General features: G+C 36.3%; 1 protein-coding gene across 5 annotated transcripts in view; it reads left to right on the top strand.

Annotated features, from left to right (window-relative positions):
• SNX13 (sorting nexin 13) overlaps nt 1-26978 on the top strand; it is a 135694-nt gene that overhangs the window by 5141 nt on the left and 103575 nt on the right. For 2 of the 5 annotated variants that reach the window (XM_049642879.1, XM_049642878.1), the window contains exon 1: nt 20786-26467. The exons of the other annotated variants lie outside the window; for them this stretch is intronic. The gene's annotated coding sequence lies outside the window, so the exon portion shown is untranslated. Of the gene's footprint in view, nt 1-20785; nt 26468-26978 lie in introns of those variants that run through there. 5 annotated transcript variants of the gene reach the window in all.

Genomic DNA, 26978 nt, shown 5'->3' with positions numbered 1-26978 from the left:
TTACTGCTTGAGCTGGGCATCCATCACATCTTATTTCATCTCCTGCCCCCAGGGATTTAAATGATCAGTTCCCTGGTTCTTAGGCCTTTGGACTGAATTACCACTAGTTTTCCTGGATCCCCAGCTTGCACATGGCAGATGGTGGGACTTCTCAGCCCCTGTCATCATGGGAACCAATTCCTCATAATCTCCTTAAAAAGTTCTGTATCTATATCTCCTGTTGTTTCTGTTTCTTTGGAGAACCCTAATAGCAGAGACTTAGAGAGTTTCTTGTATGGGAAATCCTGAGATGTGATAAGTTGTACAGCAAGGAAAGGTCTTTGGACGTTCAGGGCTCTTTTGAAAGACACATACACACACTCTCTTGCCCATCATAAATGTTTAGTAAAAATTTATGACTTGATTAGGTTAAGAGAAATATTCTTGGGATGGGTTAATCTTTAAACTGCATGAGCAATTTTTAAAATAATTAATTAATGATATTGTAAAGGCTACTAACTAGAATAAGAACTATAGCCTCAATTGGCATTTAAAGGATGTTAAAAAGTAGGAAAGAGATTTTATAAGGGGAGTGGAAGGACATCACTGTCTAGAATGAGACTGGCTTGTAACTGTACATACAATATTGTTTAGCATCTTTTGATAAGCCAAATTGAATATTGCCAACATTTCTCAAGAATTTTAAAGGGGTGGGGTGCCTGGTTGGCTCAGTCACTAGTAGGGTGTGTGACTCTTGATCTCGGGGTTATGAGTTTGAACCCCGTATTGGGTGTAGAGATTACCTAAAAATAAAATCTTAAAAAAAAATTAAAAACAAATTTTAAAGTTTATTCTTGAGAGGGAGAGAGAGAAAGAGAGAGAGGGAGGGAATGAGGGAGGGAGGGAGAGGGTGAACAAGCAGGGGAGGGGCAGAGAGAGAGAGAGAGAGAGAGAGAGAGAGAGAGAATCTGAAGCAGGCTCCAAGCTGTCACACAGAGCTGACATAGGACTTGAACTCACGAACCACAAGATCATAACCTGAGCTAGTCGGACACTTAACTGCCTGAGCCACCCAGGCGGCTCCCCCGCCAAAAAAAAGAAATTTAAAAGGCTTTTGTTTTATTTTTTCCCTTTTGATTCCAGGTTTTCAGAGCTTATAAATAAATTACATTCATAATTACTTTCATTATGTTTTATTAATCCAGCACACATAAACCCCTTCCCTCCTGATCAGTAGCTAGCTAGTTGATCGAATTGCAAGCAGAAGCAAATATATGTGACATTTTAGTTAAGCCCTGTAACTTTATATTGAACATGCCTTCCATTTGGTATTTTGAAATACTAAAATAGAGGTTTTAGATGTTCATAACTATCCTTGGGGGTCCTAAATAGGGAGATATCAGTGTATATGACTCTGTTGTTTGGATGGATTGTTCTAAAGTTTGTTGACCAGTTTTCCATAGACATTGATAAAAAATATTTTCTTAACTAGTCTATGGTATGTTTATGGTTAAAGTGTTACATTAATTGCTACACATTTATAAAATTATTTTATTTGAGGAAATATGGAATTAAATTTGGGAGAAGAACTGAGAAATAAGTAGAAGTGTTTGTAGTTTTAAAGATTACAGGTATTGGTTGTATGTCATATGGTCCCTGTAAAATGTATTGGCTTTTCATCTCTTTACGTAGTAACTACCAGTACATATATAGCCTTTTGCAGATTATGTAGTGTGGTTTCTGTATTAATCTGGTTATGTTAAATGTGCTCATGCTTGCTTATGTTCAGTTTCATTTCTAGCTATGGAATGAAGAGAAATCTCTTAAAGGGAGAAGAAAAGGGGAATGAGAGGATCTTTGCTTCAGGTGGAATTAAGCCGTGTTAGCCGAATTATAATGGGAAAGGAGGGAGCATGAACTTTTGGAAGAGGGAGAAAATAGGTTCTATCATGGGGAGGAGTGTTCAGTGCTGGTCACTAACTAGCTAGCTATTTGGTGACTTTATGGCATTCCCTGAGTGACTTTTTAAATGTGTTTTGAAATTTTGTGGTTTCACAGACCATTAATTGCTCTCTTTATTGATGGTAATCTAAAACTGGCTTTCCATTTCTCAGGTTTAATTTTGATATTACAACACTTTATTATTATTTTTTAAAATGTTTATTTTGAGAGAGAGAAAAAGCTTGCGAGCAGGGGAGGAGCAGAGAGGAAGGGAGAGAGAATCCCAAGCAGGTTCCTGCTGTGTGTGGAGTCCTACATGGAGCTCGATCACGATCACTGTGAGGTCATGACTGGAGCCGGGGGATGCTTAACCGTCTATGCTACCCAGGTGTCCTGTTACTACAGAGCTTTAAATATCTGAGAGGAGAGGGAACTTTGAATTAAATCAAGTGGACAGCTTTTAAACTATCTTAACCCCTTTAAAAAGAGGTTAATATTGAGTGAATAGATAGGCTGGACTCGTGGTAATGCATCCTCATGTCTGTAAACAAGTTACACCTACCATGGTAGTGAGACAACATACAAATAACCTTAAGTAATATAAGGCTGAGTCACAACTTCACTTATTTATGATGTGACATTGGGGAAGCTGTTTGAAATTTTTGAGTCTTAGTTTCCTTCTTTATAAAATTGGATAATAATAGCAACTTTCTAGCTGCTCTCACATTGTTGTGAAGATCAGATAAAATGAGAGTACAGAGAATATAACTCTTTGTAAATTGCCAATCATTATACAAATATTAGTAGTTAAACTGTCAGGTGTTTTCTCTGTATGCCTTGCACTAGTGTGAATTCAAGTCCTAGGCTCCATCCAGGTTTATGGCTCACTAGCTGCTCAGTGGGGGGATGAATGGATCTCCTGAGAAAGAGGGTGCCCCCCTGGCCATCGGTGTAGTTATAGGGGAATCAGGCAATAGGTTAGAAGAGGTGAAAGAAAAAAAAAAAGTAGACCAAGAGCATGTCTTGCAAACTAGTAATGAGGTTAGTTTCCCTTGTTGTTGGTAAACTGATTAAGAATTTTTGAAACAAATTCTAAAACAAATATTTTGAAAAAGGTTACTTATTTGAGGTTTAGTAGTCATTTGTACATGTTCTTAAATATTTGTGACAAAAGAAAACTTTTAATCAGTCCTAGTTATTTCTTTAAAGAAGAAGCTGTTAGGATAATTTTCATTAAGCTTTGGTTTTAACTTGTACTGGATATTCATTTTTGTGGATTAATTTGTTCACCAAACACAAATATACCTACTGTATGGTAGGCAAATAAGAAGTTCTGGTGCTGAAGTGGTGAGTCAGATCTGAAACCTGCCCTCAGAAAATTCACTATCAGAGCTAAATTGTGCCAGTTGGGCAGTCACTCAGCTGAAGCCTTGAAGTCTTTTGTCAAAATAAAACAAGTACCATAATTAAAGGATGGGAAATTAAGAGAAATAAAAGGTTGGAATATGTAATCAAAAGGTAATTACTTGCATTAGCTTTATAACTCCAGGTAGAATTACCAGTTTGGATGAGATGGCAGCTCTAAAATGAGTTTCTCCTTGCAATTGAAGCATCAACCATCTTGCCTGTCTATGTGTGTATATATATATTCATATATATTTATATATGAGAACAGAGAAGCAAAAAAAAAAAAAAAATCTGTGAATTTGTCATGTTTCTCCACCCCAAAAATACTCTAAATCTCCTTAAGAGTTCTATAGTCTACTAAAGGATCCAGCTGAATTCCATTATCCTGGTGAAAGTAACACTTGGTCTCCACCTTCATATGCTATATATTCATTTATTTATCTTTTTTGTGTTTCTTCCCCACTAGAATGTAAACTGAAGATGTGGCTCACATTTGTGTTTTCAGTGCTTAGAATAGAGCTTGACACCTAGTGTCCTCACTAAATATCTATTAAATGAATGAATGTTAAATATTTCCTTCAGTAAGGTTAAGGTAAAAGTGAAAAGACAAAAGCTGTCTACCGTAAATTTAAGCTGTCACATTAATTATCCTTCAAGCATTAGTTACTATCAGTGTCTATTAGACATTTTTCAGTAGGGCATTGTGGTTGAATATTGTGTTTGGGATCACAAAACAACAACAAAAAAAAAATAGAAAAAGTTGAACACCAGGCTTTTTTGTTAGAATGTAATTAATTCTGTCTTGATTTTTCCAACAGGTAAAAATCTGATTGGATTGATCTTTTCTTCTTCTTTTTTTTAATGTTTATTTATGAGAGAGAGAGAGGAGCGTGCACGCATGGGTGGGGGAGGAGCAGAGTGAGAGAGGGACACAGAAATTGAAGCAGGCTCCAGGCTCTGAGCTGTCAGCACAGAGCTCCACGTGGGGCTCAAACTCATGAACTGCGAGATGATGAACTGAGCCGAAGTTGGATGCTTAACCAACTTGAGCCACCCAGGTGCTCTTGGATTGATCTTATTTTCGTATGACCAATTACAAATGCAGGAACAACTTAGAATTTCATCTTGCATCTTTTTAATACTTAATTTTTCTTTTTTTTAAGTTGGCTCCACACCCAGAGTGGAGCCCAGTGCAGGGCTTGAACTCACAACCCTGATGAGATCAACACCTGAACTGAGATCAAGAGTTGGACACTTAACCATCTGAACCACCTAGGAGCCTCGATACTTGATTTTTATTACGATCTTATGTGTACTATTTAAAATCTATATTCCTGAACTAGATAAACTTAAAGCTTTGTTTCTAATAGTATAATAGTGCTGATTTTTGTGTTTTGTTGAGTGTTTCACAGTTTGCATGGCCTCTAATGCTATCTTGAAAGTTTGCAAGTATGAGTAAAAATCTGGGCATGGATATTAAAAAGTTGGAAATTTTGGGGGGTATACCTTCAAGGAAGGCAGCTGTTGCTCTAATCTCTTGACTAAAATTCCTCTCAGTGTCACTATTGGATACAGAGTATTGTTAGATCATTTCATTCATCTATACTTCCATTGTAAATTTAGAAATAGTAGGTACCAGAGAAATTCCCAAAGTAATTCTATGTTCAACTGTGAGAATTGAACTGTTTTAATGATCTTTAAGTTAGTATGAAATACTCACATAAGGAGGCTGGAATTATTTACTATAGTTGGTTTATTGTACTGTTTTCTCCAATTTCACGAGGAACATTTTTATTCTGATGCATCTGTGAAACCCCCAAGGTGAATCCTGCTTTTGCCTTGTCCTTAGCTCTGCATTACAGGGGAGTCCTTGTAAGTTACTTCACTTAAACCTGAATTGGTTTTGCTCCTGGAGCCCTGGGACTACTTTTAAGTAGGTTGGCTGTGGTTTGGCACCTGAGAGAGTGTGTGATTCTTTGTATTGTGACTTTTAAAAAAAATTTTTTTTGAGAGAGAGAGAGAGAGCGAGAGAGCGAGTGAGCGCATGTGCAAGTGAGCAGGGGAGGGCAGAGAGAGAAGGAGATAGAGAATCTGAAGTAGACTCCAGGCTCTGAGCTGTTTACATAGAGCCTGACATGGGGCTTGAACTTACAAACCATTAGATCATGACCTGAGCCAAAGTTGGACACTTAACTGACTGAGCCACCCAGGCGCCCCTGTATTGTGAGACACCATGCATGTGTGGAGAATGGCTTTTGGATTCACCATCATTTGAGGCTTAGACATCATAAAACTGATTGAAGTTGTACAGTGCTAATGGAAGAGTTAAGTGTAGTGTGAAATAAAATGTCATCTCATTTTAGTTATTAACATAAATTTTGGGAAGTAATTGGTCTGATGTTAAGATATGATCTTTTGTGTTATGTACTGTTTCTTTAAGTCATAATATTGTACTTTAGAGTTCTTGATTTCTCTTCCCGAGTTTATTTGAGATGGCATATTTTTTTCAGGATATTTAATCAGACTGCAGCTATTAATATAATCAGCTATTTTTACATCCAAAGTTAATTACTAACATCTCATGCATTTTCTTGGGTAGTACCTAAGTGCTTAACACTTTAAACTGTTGGAGTAGTCTAATTCTGGTAAAAGTGGGCAGAATAAGGGGAAATGGGCTAAAGGGATGTTGGAGGCAGCTTTAAAGGTGTAACAGTAAAGAGAAAAAGAAACATTGAAATAATGTATTTTACAAAGAGAGAGTGTGTTTACTACATAACAATTTTAGAAATATAAATTAGGCTTAAGAGTATTTTATAATTTATTAAAAGTTTGTTGTATGAACCAAAAAGCTCTGCAAGTTAATGTCTGATAACTCAGAATATTCAATCAATTAATAGACACTAACGCAAAATTTACAGGAATACCAAAGTGTGATTATCTTTGTAGTGGGGTGCAGTGATAATCATCATTTTTTCTATATCTATATACTTTTTATCTGTACATGCACATATATGTGTGCATCTTCTGATCACAAATTGAACATTCCTAAGTTTTAAGTGTCATATATGGATGGTTAAGAGTGATGGCTGGTGTCATATTATTTGGATTTGAATCAAAGTTTTGTCACTTTGGAGCATTTTGGCTTTGAAAAGTTATTAATTTTTTTACCCTTAGTTTTCTCATCTGTGTGACTGTAAGTTAATGGTACTCATGCCACAGGGTTGTTAGAAGTATTAAGTGAAATAACACATGTTAAGTACTGTGAACAGTGTTTCCCACAGTAACACTCAGTAAATACTAGGTTTTATTATTGATTTTTCAGATGTAAATAGCAAGTAGCTTATTTTCATAACTTACAATTTAGTGTTTGGAGTTGTTTTCTGTGTTGTTTGTGTCATTAAGGTTTCAAAATGTCAAAAATAACAAATCCTCTTTGACCTAGATGGTCTAATTCTTCCCTTTCTGTCTCCATTTTTACTGACTTTCTAATTTATGTATTACATTAAGTGCTAGATTAAGACTGGATTTCAGGAGGAAATAGGTGCTACCTTTACATTATGAATTGGTCATAACTAGAACTTTTGACTAATATATCTCTTCTGGCCATTAAAGTTTTTTACTGTAGATGAAGTGAAAGGGAAAAGTAGTACAATTTCATATTAAGCTTTAAAAATGCCAGTGTTGTGGGGTGCCTGGGTGGCTCAGTCAGTTAAGCGTCCAGCTTCAGCTCAGGTCATGATCTCATGGTCCATGGGTTCAAGCTCCACATCAGGCTCTTTGCTGACAGCTCAGAACCTGGAGCCTGCTTTGGTTTCCGTGTCTCTCTCTCTCTGCCCCGCCCCCCCCCCCCCGCCCCCATGCTCTGTCTCTCAAAAATGAATAAACATTCAAAAAATTTTTTAAAAATGTCAGTGTTGTGTAGTTTTCTATTATGGGAAGTACTATGATTCTTGTCAGTTTGATAAAGTTTTATGTAAAGCAGCTTTGAATTTAGGTAAGCTCTTTTAGATTGTTCCTTTTATAGGGGATAGATAGGTGAGGAACACAAGAATCCTTTGTTTAAGATATAAATATGTGTATATATATATATATATATATATATATACATATATACACGCATATATAATTGGCTTGATTAGTATTACTAATACTGTGCAGTAGGTTAAGAAAAGTACTGAGGGCTACGCTATTACAAATAAAATTTGTACTTACGAGTCTAAATATGGATACGAAATATAATTTCAGTCTATACAACAGCTGCCTATTTGCATTCATACAATAATATAATAAGCTGCTATACTTAAGAAGGGGGTGTTCATGTTATAAAAACATTTTACTTAGCTGGAGATTATGCCATCACAGTCCTTTGTGGGTGGATCTAGATGTCTTTATCTTCCTTTCTATACTTAGTTTTGCTTTCTTATTACTGATGCTTTTTGGATGTGTTGATTATTTTCTCTTGGCTTCTGTCTTTTACTATTCTCTGTGTCTGTAAGCTTGCAGTTTGCTCTCTTAGGGCTTTTCCCCAATCTTTACCCTTTCCTCCCTCCCTTCCTACCCTAAACAGGACATGATAGAGAATTTAACTTTGATTTTTAAATTACACAACACTTATGGATATAAAAATATTTTCTGTTGTTAACTTAAGTGGTGAACAAATAAAACAGTTTATATATATTTAATACATTGTATTAGAATTTCTTTTTGTGGTTGTATGCCTCTTGTCTAAATTTATTTTGATTAAAAAAGACTCATCATCTCTGAGTTAATGACCACTGCTGAGGTTTTTTTTTTTTATTATGATTTTAGAGGATTTTGTAGTACTTTCAGGGTCATTGTTCTGATATTAAGTTGTTACTGTACAGCCTTCAGAAATGTGAAGGAAATTATGTGAATCTGTGCCAACTCTAGAACATACCCTGAAAGTTATCTGAATTCTAATAGCTGCATCAGATCTAATTGACATCAGATTCTTAAAGAGTACCAAGGGCTTTAAGATATTAGTGTCAGTTTAGTTACTTTAGGTATTTCTGATAAATTGAATTTTTAAAAATAAATCACTTTTATTTGGCTATTCAGATATCGGGTATAGAATTTTGCCTATCCCCTCCTTTTTTAAAAAGTCTACTTGAGAGTCAGTTTATTTTATTTTTTTAAATGTTTATTTATTTTTGAGACAGAGAGAGACAGACCATGAACGGGGGAGGAGCAGAGAGAGAGAGGGAGACACAGAATCCAAAGCAGGCTCCAGGCTCTGAGCTGTCAGCACAGAGCCCGATGCGGGGCTGGAACTCACAGACCATGAGATGGTGACCTGAGCCGAAGTCAGACGCTTAACCGACTGAGCCACCCAGGGGCCCCGAGAGTCAGTTTAAAATAATGGTATAGAGCATGCTTGAATTTTAAACAAAGTTCAGTTCATGGTCCAGTTCTATGACTGAGCTGTTCCCTCATTTGCAGAATAGAGTTAGTAATACAACTTCTGTCAGAGTTGTTGTGAGAAATATACGTAAAGTGGTTGGCAAAGGTCTTAGCCAGTGCTAAGCACTTAATAAATGATGGCTCCTATTGTTGTTTTAGAGGATGCCCTTTTTCATAAGAAAGAAAGGAAAGGTAGAAGATTGGTGATAGTTCATTGCTAAGCTGTACGTTGAAATACAGCTCTCTCTGCTGTGATAGGCTTGTGTTGTTTTGATTTCCCCTTGGTGCTATATTATGGGGAAAAGCAGAAGTTGAGTTGTGAATATTGAAACTTTTATTCTTGTATTGTTATAGTCATATATAAATGAGGGAGAAGAGAGACCATTTATGAATATGGCCTGTTTTATCTTGCTTTTGCACCCAGGAACTGCTGTGGTAAAAGTTTTGTGTACTTCAGAACACTTTTGTAAGTGGAAGTCTTCTGGTGTATTAATTGAATTCATTCTTTATAATTCAGTTTTTTTAAAGGTACTTATTAATATGAATTGCCATGTAACTAAGCTTATTTTTCAGTATGAGTTAATGATAAGAGAATGGTCTTTGATGTTTGAGGATCTTTATGTAGCCCAGAGAGGGTAGGTAAGCAGTATACCAATTGTGGGATTAGAAATGCCAAGTGTAATATTGTATTATATCAGAACAGTACATTTCAGTTTAGTTTAGTGTCATAGTGACAGGATCTAAAGAGAACAAGGTATTTGTGGAATGGGAAGAAAATTAGTGAGAAACCTGGACATTCAAGATTTTAATTTTTTTTTTGTTTTCTTGCCTTGCAAAATATAATGGAACAATGCCCCCTTTCCCATTAAAACATTTCCATGGTTGTTTGAAGAAATGTAGTACATGAAAACACTCTCCATTATTCAGAAAGATAATTTTTAAAATAATGTACTTAAACAAGTATATAAATTATATAAAAATAAAATACATAATTTAAATCAATTTTTTAAAATGCAAGTTTGCAAACATACAGAAACCTTGAAAAATACTGCCATTAGCACCCATGTACCTGCTAAGTACTTGGATTTGCTAACATTTTTTTGTCATATTTGCTTTATTTTTGACTCTGTGTGTGTTGTTATTGTAGCTGAATCTTTTTTGTTTTTTTGAGTTTATTTATTTATTGTGAGAGAGAGAATCCCAAGCAGGCTCTGTGCTGTTAGTGGGGAGAGTCTGGTGGGTGGGCCCAGGCTCATGACCATAAGATAGTGACCTGAGCCAAAAAATCAGCAGTCGGACCCCATAACCGAGTGAGCCACCCGGGTGCTCCTGTAGCTGAATCATTTTAAAGTAAACTGCAGATATTATGTCACTTCTCCTCACAATATCCCATAATCTTCCAAAAATAAGGATTTTTTTTGGGGGGGAGGGGACTTTTTAAGTTTCTATTTTAATTCCCGTATAGTTAACCTACAGTGTTCTGTCAGTTTCAGGTGTACAGTATAGTGATTCACCAAGTCCGTACATTACCTGATGCTTGTCACAAGTGTGCTCCTTAATCCCCATCACCTATTTAACCCATCTCCCCATTCCCTTCCCCTTTGGTAACCATCATTTCTCTATAATCAAGAGTTTGTTTCTTGATTTGTCTTTTTCCCCTTTGCTCATTTGTCTTGTTTCTTAAATTTCATATATGAGTGATATATGGCATTTATCTTTCTCTGACTTATTTTGCTTAGCTTAATATTCTCTAGCTCCATCCATGCCATTGCAAATGGCAAGATTTCTTTCTTTTGTATGACTGAATAATATTCCATTGTATATATATACACCACATCTGTATCCACTCAGCAATTGATGGACACTTGGGCTGCTTCCATATCTTGGCTATTGTGACTAATACTGCTAAACACAGGGGTGCATGTGTCCCTTTGAATTGGTGTTTTTATATTCTTTGGGTAAATAAATACCCAATAGTGCGATTGCTGGATCTTAGGGTAGGTCCATTTTTAATTTTTAATTTTTGAGGAACCTGCATACTATTTTCCAGAGTGGCTGCACCAGTTTGCATTCCTACCAACCATATGCAAGTGTTTCTTTTTCTCTACCTGTTGTTTGTTGTGTTATTGATTTTAGCCATTCTGACAGGTTTGAGGAGATATCTCACTGTAGTTTTGATTTGCATTTCCCTGATGGTAAGTGATGATGAACATCTTTTCATGTGTCTGTTGGCCATCTATACATCCCTGGAGAAATGTCTGTTCATGTCTTCTGCCATTTTTTTTTTTTTAAAGTGTATTTACTTATTTATTTTGAGAGAGAGAGAGAGAGAATGAATCCCAAGCAGGCTCCGTGCTGTCAGTGCAGAGCCGGACATAAGGCTTGATCTGATGATCCGTGGATCCGTGAGATCATGACCTGAGCTGAAACCATGAGTTGGACGCTTAACTGACTGAGCCACCCAGGTGCCCCTGCACATATTTTAGTTGGATTTATTATGGGTATTGAGTTTTATCAGTTCTTTATATATTTTGGATAGTAACCTTTTATCAGATATGTCATTAGCAAATATCTTCTCCCATTCCATCGGTTGCCATTTAGTTTTGCTGATTGTTTCCTTCTCTGTGCAGATGCTTTTTATTTTGATGTAGTTTCATATATTTGCTTTTATTTCCCTTGCTTCAGGAGACAACTAGAAAAAAGTTGCTATGGCTGATGTCAAAGTGGTTACTGCCTATGTTCTCTTCTAGGATTTTTTATGGTTTCAGGTCTCACATTTAGATCTCTAATCCATTTTGAGTTCATTTTTGTGTATGATGTAAGAAAGTGGTCCAGTTTCTTTCCTTTGCATGTTACTGTCCAGTTTTCCCAGCACCATCTGTGAAGAAACTTTTTCCCATTGAATATTCTTTCTTGCTTTGTTGAAGATTAATTGACCATATAGTTATGGATATCTGGGTTTTCTCTTCTGTTCATCTCTATGTCTGTTTTTGTGCCAGTTCCATACTGTTTTGATCCCTGCAGCTTTGTAATATAACTTGAAGTCCGGAATTGTATGACTTCAACTTTTCTTTTCCTTTTCGAGATTGCTTTGACTATTTGGGCTCTTTGTGGTTCCATACAAATTTTATAATTGTTTGTTCTGGTTCTGTGAAAAATGTTGTTAGTATTTTGATGGGGATTGTATTAAATGAGGATTAAAAAAAGTTTTTTTTAATGTTCATTTATTTTTGAGAGAGGCAGAGTGTGAGCAGGGGAGGGGCAGACAGGGAGGGAGACACAGAATCCAAAGCAAGCCCCAGGCTCTGAACTGCCAGCACAGAGCCTGACGCGCGGCTCGAACCCATGAACTGTGAGACCATGACCTGAGCCAAAGTCGGACGCCCAACTGACTGAGCCACCCAGGCACCCCAAATGAGGATTTTTAAAAATTTAGCTACAGTATTATTGTTACACCTAATAAAACTACCAGTAATTTTCTGTTGTCATTGAATATTCACTGTATTAAAATTCCCCAGTTTGAACCAGGATCTACTCCAGTAATATCTTTAATCCAGAATAGGTAATCTCATCTTTGTTTCTCCTCTCTTTCTCATCCTCAGTTTCCTCTTCATTGTTGTGAGTGTTCTGTTTTAGGATGCTGTGTGGAATGCACACAGCAACATTGTGGGCCTCCATGATTGTACCTACTCCTCTACCTCCCATCACCTTTTGATAACCAAAAAATGGCTCTATATGTTGCTAAATGTCTCCCAGGGAGCAAAGTTGTCCCTGGCTGAGAGCCACTGCATTAAAGGTAGTACCTTTTCTGCACTTCAATTTTTTAGATACTTATTCTTTAGAATTTTTTTTTTATCTTGATTCTGTTCTGTTGTTCTGCGTGTCCAGTCTGTTTTGCTTATTTATTTTACTTTTCTTTGTTGTTTAACTAGTAAGTGGTACTCTAAAAATAGTTTTATTGAGATATTATTCATATACCATATAATTCATTCAAAGGGTATAAATTCGGTGACTTTAATAAGAATTATGCTTCCATTGCTGCAATAAGTTGTAGAACTCCTTACCCCCAAATAGAAAAACCCTCACCCTTTAGCCATCATTTCCAAATCTTCCTTCCTTTGAGCCCCAGACCATCACAAATATGTCTCTGTGGATTTGCCTATTCGGGACATTTTGTATGAATGGAATCAGAATATGTGGACTTTGTGATTGGCTTCTTTCACTTAGCATGTTTTCACGGTTCATCCATGTTTGTAGCACGTATTAGTACTTGAAACTTTTTTAATTGCTGAATATTCCATTGTATAGCTACACCACATTTTGTGTATCCTTTTATCTTTTGATGGGCATTGGGTCATTTCCATTTTTGGGCTATTCTGAATAATGCTGGTATGAACACTTGTGTGCAGGTTTTTGTATGGACATATGTTTTTATTTCTCTTGGGATGTATACTAGGAATGGAATTTCTGGATCATATGTTAACTATATTTAACCTTTTGAGGAACTGTGGAGTGTTTTCCAAAGCGGCTTATACCATTTGACATTCCCATCAGCAATATAGTTAAGGTTCTAATTTCCACATCCTTGAGATTATTTGTTATTATCTCTCTTTTTGATTATAGCTGTCTGGTGGGTGAGAAGTGGTGTCTTATAGTGGTTTTGATTTGCATTTCCCTTATGCATAATGTTGTTGAACCTTTTTTCATCTGCTTTTCATGACCAGTTATCTTCACTGGAGAAATTTGTATACGAATCTTGTGCTCATTTTAAAATTGGGCTATTTGTATATTTCTTACTCAGTTTTAACAGTTTGTTGTATGTTATATATAGAGGTTCATTAGCAGATGTATAATTTATAAACATTTTCTCCCATTCTGTGTCTTGGGTTTCATTTTCTTGATGGTATCATTTGAGTGCAAACTTTTCTGATCTTGATATAGTCTAATCTATCTACTTTTCTTTGGTTGATAGTGCTTCTGGTGTCAAAAGGTATTTACATTTTGCAATGCATTTTTGGTTAACTTCAGGAGATAGTATTAACTTAAGATAGACTTAACAGATAAAAGTAGGACTGAAATTAAATCGTTGCAGTTTTCTCCAACTTGAGTTAAAAAAAATTATTTTTTGTGAATTTTAATATCATATCTAGGTGGTGTGTATGTGTTTATAGAAAAGACTTTACTGAGATTTGAGGGTGATGAGTTGGGTTTACATTGTGCAGTGTTGGATAATTAACAACCACTGTATTCTTTAGTGGGGAAGCTAACTACAGTAACCTGAAATTCTGCAGTGTTTCTGTCTTCATTTGCCTTGCTATGAGTGTTCTTCATGGTTAGTAACACCCCTGGAGGAGGAGGAATCTTCGAAAAGCAAAGATACCATATATTTCCAACCTTGCCCTCTCTGCTCCTGTAATCTGCTTACTCCTGCTCACTAAATTCTTGGATGCATTATCTCCTTGATAAATTCTTAGTTGTATTATCTCATGATAATTTCGGTGCTTATTCATTATTTTTTCTCCTAGCATAATCTGAGTTTCTAGGTACTAACTTTGGAGATCCTTTATTGGCCTGGCTTGATTCAGCATGACTCTAGGTTCAGGAATCTTATTTCAGATCATGATACTCTTGAGGATCATCTCTGTTTATGGTTCGGCTGCCTCTCCACAGTCACTTGCAGCAGTGTCTGCCTTCCTCACCCCCACCTTCTTAGTTATACTTCTTACTGAATGTTGTAAGATTCTTGTTAACTACTTAAATAGACTTTGGTAATATACAAATATCTAGTTTTTCTTTAAGATTTTCCATATGCAAATCTGTTTTAAAGGTCATGTGTGTTAAGCTATTGCCTCATTATTACCGTAATTTGACCACCTATTTTGTCTTGCTTTCTCCAGAAGGTGAAAGGTTTTACTTGGTGAAGTACAAGTTTTATGACAGCCTTTGTGATCTTAGCTTGATAGAAATAAATGTAATAATGTATTCATTTAAATATTTTAAGTGAATTGTTAATCAAATATTAATAAAATCAGTTAAGAATATGGTGTATCTTTTGTCGGAAAAGTGATATGTGTAATCTAAAAATAGTATTGTTTGCGCTTTATTTTCTTGTTAAAAAATTACATGAATTTTGAAAAGTAAATCAGTACAAAAGCATTTTTTAGTAAAAAGTGAAAGTATTGTTTTCTTTTTCCATTAAAAATGTTTCTGTATTTACTTCCATTCCTTTCTCTATATTTCAACACGCTAGAGAATTTTCATTAAATGTTTAAAAATTACTGTTAAGATAGTGATGTGAATTACCTTTTCCTGCTTTGATAAGTTTCTGAAATGTTTATCTAATTTTTCCAATGGTTTTTGTTTGTTGGTACACTTAAACTCTTATCTTCTCTCTACTGTGTAGACAGTAGTTGCTCAATGAATTGATTTGATACAGAAACCAAGGGTAAGTGGAACCTAAGTGTTTGGATGCCAGTTGATGATCAGAAAGGAAGATAAACTGTTGAAGATTAATATTGGGGAAAAAAGTCTTGATATGTATAATGTTTTAGATGATTGATCAGGATACTGTGTGTTCAGTATATACTACTGAGAGCATACTGTATGTGCCAAATGTTACACTTGGCACCAAGAATACATCAATGAACAAAACATACACAATTTATGTCCTCATGAGACTTATAGCATATGGTATATATATCAGAAAATAAACAAGCACTTCCAACATAATGTGATAAATGAGGATATTGGCAAGAGAGTGGTTGAAATGGTAAACCATGGAGTCCTATTTAGATAGGGAAGTGAATACAGAAGTGGGCTAAATGAGGAGAAAGTAGAAGAATCAAGTGTCTGCAACTCTGAATGACAAAAATAGTTGCAGTTGATATAACTAATTTGAGCTGGAAGATTGTGGTCAGAGAATAAGATAATTTTCACATTTCCCTTTCAAAAAAGACAGGTGATGATGAAGTCTAGAGTGTGGTGTTATAGTGGCTAAAGTGGAGTTGCATTGAAAGTTGGCAGAGATCAAATGCTAATGATGTTCAAAGTAGCGTAATGGTTGGATTATCCATATGTGTGTTAAATACTTCAAGGTTATGTAGCATTTGGGAGAGAAGAATATTGTGTGCCATGTATAAAGAGTTTTGAGTGAATAGTTAGGAATTCCTTGGAGACTAATAGTTCCCACCTGTGACCATATTGGAATCACCTGGGGAACTTTACAAACTAATAATGCTCTTTCCTTAACTTTGATGCACCTTGGAAAAATGGCTAGCTCTCATCCCTAGCTTCTCTGATTCAATTTGCATGTGGTGTAACGTGGGCAGTGAGACTTTAAATGCCCCAGGTGATTCCAAGGTGCAGGAATTGCACAGGAACAGGGGTTTTACAGGAAACTGCCTGGGACTTATGATTGGGATCATGACCCAGCATCAAAAAGTGGGACTAAGTGATAAATGAAAAAATAAGCAACCTTTGAGAGGGTTGCTGGAGAAGCAGCTTTTACTTAAAGCCAACAGTGAGGGTTTTGAGGTGTGCTAGTTTTTATTGTGGAGCAGAGTAAACCTACAGGAAAGCTTTGGGAGGGAAGGAGGCAGTGGGAAGTAGGATAATGGAGGGGAAAAACGCAAGAACAGTACAGTGGTTAGTGTACAGGTGAGTTCTGGTAAGTGAATAAATTTGTCTGTTGGTACTGACCAAAAACAACAGGGCATAGTGGGTTTGGAATTCATGTGGAAAGTACATTTATTAGTCCCACAGTGGATGACAGTTGGTAATGGGTTAATGGTTCTCAGGAGTTAGTTTCAACCTTGATGGGTTCAACATCATAGGAAATGGTACCCTTCTCTTTGTTACAGGGTTTGGGTTGATTGAGCAAGATCCATGGAGAGACCCAGAGTTCTGGGAGGTTAGTCTACAGGCTCCCTGGGGAGGGGTTAGAGGCATGGTCTGTTTGTTTTGCTACTGGCAGGTGGCAGCTTTGGAGCCTTAAGGCTTGGTCAGTTCTGCATAGCCTAGTTTTGTTTACTCCAATTTGCTGCTTATGTGATTTTGGCACTCTGCTGTACCTACTAATACTGGCAAAGCCTTCACTATTTCTTTACTTTTACACTTGATGCTTTTCAGGAAAAATTTTGTTTCCAGTTTCAGATTTGTGAGCAACTATTGATGGGTTCCCCCCCCCCCCCAATGTACAAGATGTGACATAGACTTAGAAATAGTGAAAAAGGACCTTATGTATTACATAGGCAAACTTCCCTTATTATATATTAGAATTATAAGTGTAGAGAGTCAAAGTGAGTTTCACAAAGAAACCACTCAGCCTAGATTAACTGACGTATAAACCATATATGGGCCTAAAGGTTTATAATTGTTTAACTGATTCAAATTTGTGGCAAGAATAAATGGGTTAGTTGCAGCTCGTTGAATCATTTTGACATGTAACTTTAAACTTGGGAAATGAGATCATCAGACCTCCCTGTCAACAGAGTGCAGCCAGTTTACTTTTCTTTTAAAATTAAAGCTTTTTAAAGTATAATACTTGAAGGCTGAAAGAGCTACCCTAGCTATGCAAATATACTATGAAATTACTTTTGAATGAAGAGTTCATTCAAAACATTCTAAAAAAATTTCGATATATTTTGGTCAAAATAAGGTAAGTAGTAATGTAGTAAATTTGATAACAGCCTGGTATAGAAATAAGAAAATTGTATGCTAAGTGGAAAACAAGACTTTTTGCATAATTATAGTGTATCATGTTAACTAGCAATTAAAACCCATGTGCTTTTACTAAGCAAAATGTATGTCATGATTAAAGCTTTTATACTTTTTAAAATTAGATGATTTTTCATACAGTGACCTTATTTCATATGTGTTTGAATTGTGGAATTAAAAGTAATTTTTTGAGGCTATGATACAAAGCAAATGAAGCCTATGATAGGTCATGGGGATTTAGGGTACATAAAAAAGATGGTTGTAACAGCTAGGTTATGACATGCGTTTTTATATCTTTTGTATTCATAGTTTTCAGATGTACTTAGCAAAGTGAAAATTGAGGCACAATTATGCTAAATAGTGCTTGTTTTCCTTTTCTGTCTTTTTTTATAAGTTTTAGAGCACATGAGTGGGGGAGGGGGGGGGAGAGAGAGAGAGAGAGAGAGAGAGAGAGAGAGAGAGAGAGAATCTTAAGCAGACTTCACGCTCAGCATAGAGACCAACATGGGGCTCTATCCCATAATCTTGGCATCATGACCTGAGCTGAAATCAAGAGTTGATGCTCAACCAACTGAGCCACCTGGGTGCCCCTCCTTTTCTCTTCTTGGATTGCGTTCATTGACTTATCTGATGTTTAGGTCCATATGAATGGTACTGATAGTTCTAAAACTCAGATGATATTTATTAAAAAAACTACATGACAAGTCAGTTGTCTCAGTCATCTTTCGTTACATCTTAATGTTTAAACAATACAGATTCAGGTGATTCAGAGGAATGTTAAAATTTTTCTTTGGTTATGACAGCTGACATCTTTTGGCTTAAATTTTCTAAGCCAAAATTATTTCTACTCTCCTGTATGGTGGGAAATTCTGGTAACTCAGGTCAACATTTGTTATGTTGGAATATATCGAAAGCTGCTTCCTGTGGGAAACTTTGGCTTTGCTCATTTGTTTTTGCTTTTGTCGGCCACCTTATAAAAGTAGGGTTGTGAGAACACTAGTTAGTGTCTTTAAGACTTACCTGATTTTTAGGTGTATGTGGGTTAACTCTAAATTAGAAATATAGACTACCAACATCTCAGACTGTATGATACTCAGTACAGAGCCCAAAAGATTTGATACTGAGGCAAAATCCCCAACAGTTATTTAATCCAACTTTTCTTCTAGACTCTCTTTCATCTAGTTTTTTGTTGATAATTGTGGTTAGATTCTCTAATTTTTGCACTTGGATATGTAGTTTGACCCCTAGAAAACCTTAATCTTAGAACACATTAGTTTTACTCCTTGCAGAATTGTCTTCATTGAATTGACTTTTAATGTTTATGTCCACTTTTATTTAAAGTCATTATGAGAAGCAATGTTGTTAAACTTTCTAATGACTTTCCTGCATAATTATTGTTGAGAACATTAACCAGTACTTCATGCTTTGTTTTTCAGATAAATTCCTATATGATACAATTGTTTAAAAATTCAGAGCTGCAAATAGAGAGCACTAGTTAAGTGAGAGGAACCTTGGATATCATCTGTTTCCAACCTGTTTACAGATGAAGAAATTAAGGCCCAGAGAGGTCAGCTATAAGTAGCTGGCCTAGAACCCGAGTCTGGAAATTGTGTCTTCTAACAACTGACCCAGTTTTTTTTTTAAGTTTTTAAAAAAATTGAGATGAAATTGAAGTTGACGTAGCAGAGTTAACCATTTTAAAATGAACAGTTCATTGGCATTTAGTATATTCACAGTGTTGTGCAACTACTACCTCTATCTAGTTCCAAGACATTTTCATCACCTCAAAAAGAAGACTTTATTCATTACACTTGTTCCCCATTTTCTCCCTCCTCCTCCTCCTCCCCGCCCCGCCACCCCCCCCACCCCCAACCCCGGCAGTTGACAGCCACCATTCTGCATTCTGTCTCTATGGATGTAGCTATTCTGGATATTTCACATAAATGGAATCATACAGTTTGACCTTTAGTATATGGCATCTTTCATTTAGCATAATGTATACATGTTGTAGCATGCATCAGTACTTTATTCCTTTTTATGGCTGATTAATGCTCTGTTGTATGTAGATACCACAATTTGTTTACATCCATTCACTTATTGACAGACATTTGGGCCGTTTCCACTTTTTGGCTATTATGAATAGTGATGCCATGAATGTATATGTACATGTATGTGAGTTTTCAGTCCTTTGGGGTATTTCACTGGAAGTGAAATTTCTGGGTCACGTAGTAACTGTTCATTGTAGGGTCTTTCCATTTTACCTATCACCTAGTTTTATTTATTTATTTTTGTTTCCTCTCTCCTCCACTATGATAAGAACATGGTGACTTGGAAAAGAAAGTGAGCCAAAAAAAGTTTTTTAAAGGTATGAGCTCTTGGTATGTTTTATGCAATAGATTTTCAACCACACTTATCCTTTTTTTTTTTTTTTTTTGCTCCCTGTGGTTTATTGGTTTATTGAATTTGATTTTGGTTTGTTCCTTTCATTCAAACTGAAATTGTACTCCTTCATTTCTTTTTCCTTACTAGAACCCACGAGAATGGTTTTAGACATCTAAGTAAATTTATTTATTGTCATTTATGACAACGACCTGAAGATAATCGAAAAGAAGAAATAGCAACACAGATAGTCTTGGCTTCTTTCAAGGAGTTATGTTTAGGTTTTAATTGACTTAAGTGCAGGTCAGATTTCTTTGTCTTCCACTTGTGTTTTTGGGGTCAATTGGTAGGGCTTGGCAGTTTTTGTGTTGATCAAAAATTTTGAGACCATTGTATCACTTTAATGTATTTATTAAAACAATGCCTTATATTATACTTGATGAATGGTTGTTGTAGAAAATTTAAAGTAAATGCTTTAAGGTAGATCAAATAGTCATCAAATCTCTTGTTTTTGAGGTAAAGCTGATTTTGATTTAGTTGGACTAAATAATGACCCTCTGTCATTATTGAAGTGTCATATATATATATATATATATATATATATATATATATGTATGTACGTATTTCATTTTTTCTTTGGTTTTAATAATAAAATGGCCCTCACTGAATTCTGTTTGCCTAGAAAGAAAAAAAAAAGTGTTAAACTATTGTTAACCCTGGAAGACCTAATTGAGTTTTCCTGTTCACTGAGAAAACTTATTCCAAATAGGATTATAAACCTACATTTATAGTACTTGAGGAAAGACTCTGGAGGTCATTATTATTATTTTTTTTTTACTTCAGTTTTAGAAGATAGAGATATAACAGGTACATAGAATGCATTTATTTAACTTTATGAAAAGTATTAGGTAAATTAGACTTTTTTTTTTTTTTAACATGCAGAGCACAGAGCAATTTTGGAATTATCTTAGGTGACAAGAATTTTATTGAAAAGGTAGATGATGAAATCAGTAAAATAAGAGCATTGTTACAGTCATGCTTCATAGAACAGAGAAATGCCTTGCCTATTTAGCTACCTGGTTACCTTGTGACCCTCTTCAGCATTAGATTTTTGTTAACCCCTGTGGTAGTGCTTTGCTATTATTATTGACTCTCTGTTACTGCCTTACTGCTGCTTTTATCCCTCTTAGTACCAATTGACAGTTTTAAGAGAAGATCTTATCAGTCATATCAGAGTCACCATTTTCGCTAGGCTACCTATGTTATTTGATAGAGCTTTTCTGCCAGGTCATCTCACAGAACATTAAACCGGCTGTAGAAATCCACCATTATAGCTGTCTCTGGTCTATCATGGTGGGGGTCATTTATGTGAATCAGAACATGGTGCTGTATTCTTAAGGAATCCTTCAGAAGATCCTTTAAGGTATGGTAGGCAGGTAGGACTTTTTTGAGAAAAGTCCAAGAAGGGAGGCATTATATCAGGTGAATACCTTGCTTGTCTTGAAGTTTTATATTTTGACATAGTTACTACATTTGCTTTAGGTGCTGCTTTATGGATTTCTGGGGTCTTAGGAGAAAACCATTTTATATTCCAAGTTTACGTCTTTCATGTAGTTAGAAAAATTTGCAAGAGACTTCCAAAGGGTTGCTTTAAGAGTAAATACATGTTTGAATTTGTTGTGTATGTACACATAAACACACCCCTCACACTGTCATCTCGAGTTAACTTTTAAGCCATTTGAGTATGGGAGATCTATAATCCAATTCCATCTTTTCAAAGTGAGTAAACAAAAGTTGAGAGACATTTTGATTGCCCAGATTTGCACGATATCTTAGAGGAGAGCTATGATTAGAAACTGGAATTCCTAACTACTTCTGCCTTACAGTGTGTAGTGCCTATTTAGTGACTTAGAAAAACAAAAACAGCTTCTGTATTCCTGGCATTAATCTAATCTTGTTTAGGACTTTCCAGTTGGGAATCTTAATTGTAAGAAACAGAAATATACCCCAGCTACCTCATATAAAAAGGAGAATTCAGGGAAGTAAAATGAAACACAGCTGGTCCTGTGGGAACTGAAAAGCTGACTGAGATCTCAACTCTCTCAGTCTCTCTCCTCCTCTTCTTTCTCTCCTTCCCTCCCTTTCTTCCTCACCCTCTCTCCTTCTCCCCAATCCTTCTTTCTCCTTCTCTCCCACTTTGTCTTTCTTTCTCTCACAGGTAACCACAAAGTCTCTCATCTCAGCTTTGCAGGGTGTATTTGCTTCATTTTCAGTTTTTGTCTCAGTTGGTTTCCTGGCTTACTCATTGGCTTATCTGTTCCTTAAAATAGCCACCTCAGCCCCAGAATGTACATATTCTTTTTCAGGTCCATTGCCCACCATTGGCTGGCTACAATTTGTACTTTTTTAAGTTACTGACAGAGAGCCTAGCTCAGATCACTGATGAAGTCAGGTCTCACAAGGTATACATTGTCTGCTAAACAGTAAGTTGACTTCCTTTGTGTCATAGAAAGGAAGTTGACTTCCTAGAGATACCTGGTCTAGACCATGGTGAGGTTGGGGGAGGGAAACGTAAGTAGGGTAATAGGATTCTTAGAGCTGTGGATGAAAGGATGGGATGAGTAGATGTAACCTGCTTTTTACATATGTAACAATTACTGGCTTTATATTTCAAATAAAAATTATTTTGTCTTGTTCACTCCTAAATAATTGGATGGCAAAGACTGAAAAGATCTTAGCATGGGACATCATATCCTATACATTTGTGCATTAAGTTCCATTAATTGTGAATGAATCTCTGAAATGATAACTTGAGATACTTGATAATTCTTATTATCACTTCTAGACACATGCTTCTAGGGGCTATTTCTTTTTAGGTTTTTTTTTTTTTGGGGGGGGGGTCAGTTCTATTAGAAAAGGAGCCTCCTCCTGAATTCATTCATATATTCATATTCATACATATCACAGACTGAATTGTATTATGTTCCAGGAATTTTGGTAGCTATGAAGAGATAACGTTGAACATGATACCTAAGTTCCGTGCGGTAAAAGAACTTTAAATTTTGGAAACAGCTATACCTCTTGCAATTAATTAGAGGTCCGACTGTCTTTGTACCTTTGAACCCTTCAGCTACTGCTCAGTCACACCTATTTAACGTGTCTTCTTTTTACTAGGTTTTTTTCCTAGACCCTGGCATACATACAAATCTCTTCCCACTTATTCCTAAAACTACTGCAGTGTTGTTCTATGCTTACTACTCTATTATGCTGCTCTCAGTAAAATCATCAGTTACCATTTGTTGTCAAGTCCCCTGGACACTACTGATAACTTCTTTCTTATGGAGATACTGTTAGCTTCTAGGACTCCACTGAGTTATGGGTTCTTTTTGTCTTTTTAAGCTTGCCTTCTCAGCCCTGGTCATGGGCTTCATTTTTCTTTTTCTGCCCTTTAAAATGTTGATGTTACCAGTATTTCAGTTTTGACTTGATGCTCTCTTCATGATCTACTTCATTCTAATTTGTAAGATTACTATTTGTGTGACAGTAACTTCAAATTCTGTATCTGTAGCCAGAGTATTTCCTTGAAAATAACTTGTATTACTATATTCAGTTGCTTGCAGATTATCTTCACTTGAGGTCTTGTATATTACCCTCAACATGCCCCTTAATGAACTTGACTTCTTCATCTACAAAACAAAACAATAAACATTCCCCCAACCCTGTTGTCCTCGGTGTTGTTTTGGGTGACTGGTTGTTCAGCCAGTTACTACTGAAGCTTAAAAAGCTATGATGATGGCTCTTTCTCATGCTCCATGCAGTTACGCACAAGGTTTATTGCTTGAGTCATCCAGATACTTCTCCAGTCTATAGACTTTGGTCCATCCACCCTACCTTTGCCCTGTTTCTGACTTTTAGATAACATGACTGTAATTGCCCTTCATAGGTTTTTCTGTCTCCAGTTTTGAAATCTTGCAGGTAGTTGATAGAATGGTTTAAACTTGAGTATCGTGTATACTTCTTACAGTCTACTTTATAAAAACAACCTTCACTGGACTCCCCATGGAAGCGTTTCTTGCTTCAGTGCCTATTCCTGTCGTCTTTTTATCAGGTTCCCTGTTCTTCATCTGACTATGGCCTGTTACTCTCTGAGACTAATCTTAGGTATCACCTGTTTCAGGTTGCTTCCTCTGATTTGTTGTCCTTTCTCCTCTTCATGCTGGATCAGATCACTTATTGCCTTGCAATAGCTGATGCATTTCTATCATTTTACTTACTGCATTTTTTTATATTTGTATATATGTGATTCTTTTCACAAGACTGTGAGCTTCTTGAGGCATGAACAGTGCTTTACTTATCTTTGAAACCGCAGAACTTGGCTATGGTGGGCACATGATAGATCTTAGTAAATGTTTAGTCAATTAATGAAAGAAGCTTCCAGTCTAGAAAGGCACATACATATGAATAACTCTGTAGAATTAAAAAAGAAAAATTTAATGTTTATTTTTAAGAGAGAGACAGAGTGCAGGCGGGGGAGGGCAGCGAGAGAGGGAGACACAGAATCCAAAGCAGGCTCTAGGCCCTGAGCCATCAGCACAGAACCTGATGCAGGGCTAAAACTCACGAGCCATGAAATTATGACCTGAGCGAAAGTCGGACGCTTGACTGACTGAGCCACCCAGGTGCCCCTGTAGAATTTTAAATAGTGCTGTGTAGACAGAGAATGCAGGGACTGAACATTCTCTCTATGGAGAGAGATGTGCTTGTGAGGGAGGACTTGTTTCATGGAACATGTAAGTTTGAGCTGGTACTTGAGGGGAATTTGATAGAGATTCTTGCTAAAGAGGAAAGATAATCCATCCTAAAGGATACACAGAAGAGAATGAGTTCTGCTCATGGAATAGCCAGGTATTTCAGAATCTTTTCAAAGGTCGTTTTGGCAGTAAGGAGGATAGAAAAGAGGGGAGGCAGAAATTGTAGTCTTGCAGGCTATAGTGAAGGTCTTGCCTAAGGCTTTAATGGTGAAGAGGGGAAGGACCCAAGAGATAATTTAGGATATAAAATGTAATTGGTTGGATGTGACAGTTCCAAGAGGGGACAGTCCAAGATAACTCTGAGATTTATCTTTTCAGTAATTGGATAGGCACTGATGCTTCTTTTAAGTAAGGGAATATAGGAGATATTTAAGGTATGTAATGAGTTTAATTTTAGACATGATGAATTTGAGGTACCCATGAGAACCTTAGGCAGAAATGTTAAGTATGCAGTTCAGTGTAAGTTTTAGAAACTCAAGAGGCATATGTGGGCTGGAGGCACAGTTCTGAAAGTCACAGACAGTACATAAGAGGTAGTGAAAAGTGGTGGATTAGAAAACAAAGTTACTCAGGGATTGGATGTATAGAAGATTCTATGACAGTGAAAACAGAATCCTGGGAATTGCAGGCTTTTTTTTTTTTTTTTTCTTCTTTTTTTTTTTTTTCTTAAAGATGATCAGGGCATATGTACAGAGCAGTATTAATTTTCCTTGATCCCTTTACTTATTTTGAAGGAGAGAGAGAGAGAGAGGGAGGGAGCACAAGTAGGGGAGGGGCAGAGAGAGAGGGAGAGAGAGAATCCTAAGCAGGCTTTACTCTCTGCACTAAGACCAATAATGGGGGTCGATCCCAGGACTGTGAGATCATGACCTGAGCTAAAATCACCAGTTGGGACACCTAACCTCCTGAGCCACCCCATCGCCCCTCCTTTTATCCTTAACCACTTTAACAGATTTCAGAAGTTTCCTGTTTGTCATCCCTATTTGTGATTTCCTAATTTTTTTTCCTTCCTTTTTTTTACCAATTGGATTCTTCTAGAGACTATTAGCTTATTCTTCTTTAAAGTGTTTGTTGTCAGACTAAACTAGGGAAAAGGAAAGGCCTGACTTAGATATGTGAATTCAGGTCTCTTCCATGAAATGGGCACATGCATTTATACCTTTGCTTCCACTAAGTAATAGACTGTTGCCATTTTTAAAACATGTTACTCTTGGTTTATCTTCTGTTTTCCCACTTTTGATAATGACATAGTTATAGGTCAACATTTGGCATCTTTAAAACAGCTGTGAAGTTCTGACGATAAATTACATCTTGGACCCAGAATCAGATAAACCTTAGCAGGTGTTGGTACTGTGGCAATACTGAGGACTTCCTGGCTCATTTTCATGGGGGTTATTGCCACTCAATTTTATCTCATTGTTCCCTTGCAGGCATGTTATTCTTTGATATCCAAATTTTCCTTTTTCAAGAAAAGCCTGAAATTCTGATTTGTATGTGATGTTTTAAATGTTTATTAAGAATTAAAAAAAAATCATTTGTTGGCCAAATAAAACACACCACTTTTTCATCCCTTTCTCCAACCTTAAATTGTTTATAACAAAGATCAACCAGAGACCGACCAAAGATCTCAGAATCACCTACTGAGATATTTGAGATATATTTGGTTCTATTGCATATTAGGATAAGAGAGGAAACTTGACTGGAAGCCACAGAAGACGATGGTGGAAAAGGAGACAGGTTCAATCCCTTAGTTTGGAAGATTGAATAATAATTGGGTCATGAAGTCAAATGGGCTGAGACTTACTCCACATGCAGTAAGTATTCTGACAGTGAATTTTCCTTACCCTCTGCTCCTTGTTTGCTGAGGTCTTGATTCTGAACACTTAGGGAGGATATTTTTCTATTATTTTATGCTGAATATTTAAGTACAGAATTAAAACACCCTCCCTCTCCTCTCTCTCTCTCTCTCTCTCTCTCTTTCTGTGTCTCTTTGTTTCTGTCTCTGTCTTTCTCACACCCTTCCCACTCTACTTTGTTGTTTTGCCCCAAGAATGCAACCCAGATAAATAATGTTTCTGTCAGTTTCAAGTTCAGAACACCTAATTTGTTAGGGCTTACGGTATTATCTTGATTTATTTCTTTTTGTTGAGTCAATTTTTATAGGAAGTCTCCTACTCATTCCATGGGAAAATCAGAGAGATATATTGGAGCTTACCTTTGGCTTTTCTGCTTTTTCTTCATGGGAGGGAGGAGTAATGATTCTTGCAAGTGGAACTGTCATAGTTTTGATTGTGCATGTTTTAGCAACAGCTTTTTCTTGTAAGT

This window comes from Panthera uncia, chromosome A2 (assembly GCF_023721935.1).
Source record: "Panthera uncia isolate 11264 chromosome A2, Puncia_PCG_1.0, whole genome shotgun sequence".
In the NCBI taxonomy this organism is placed as follows: Eukaryota; Metazoa; Chordata; class Mammalia; order Carnivora; family Felidae; genus Panthera; species Panthera uncia.
The sequence above is the reverse complement of the archived record's forward strand: the minus strand, read 5'-3'. Positions and strand labels throughout refer to the sequence as shown.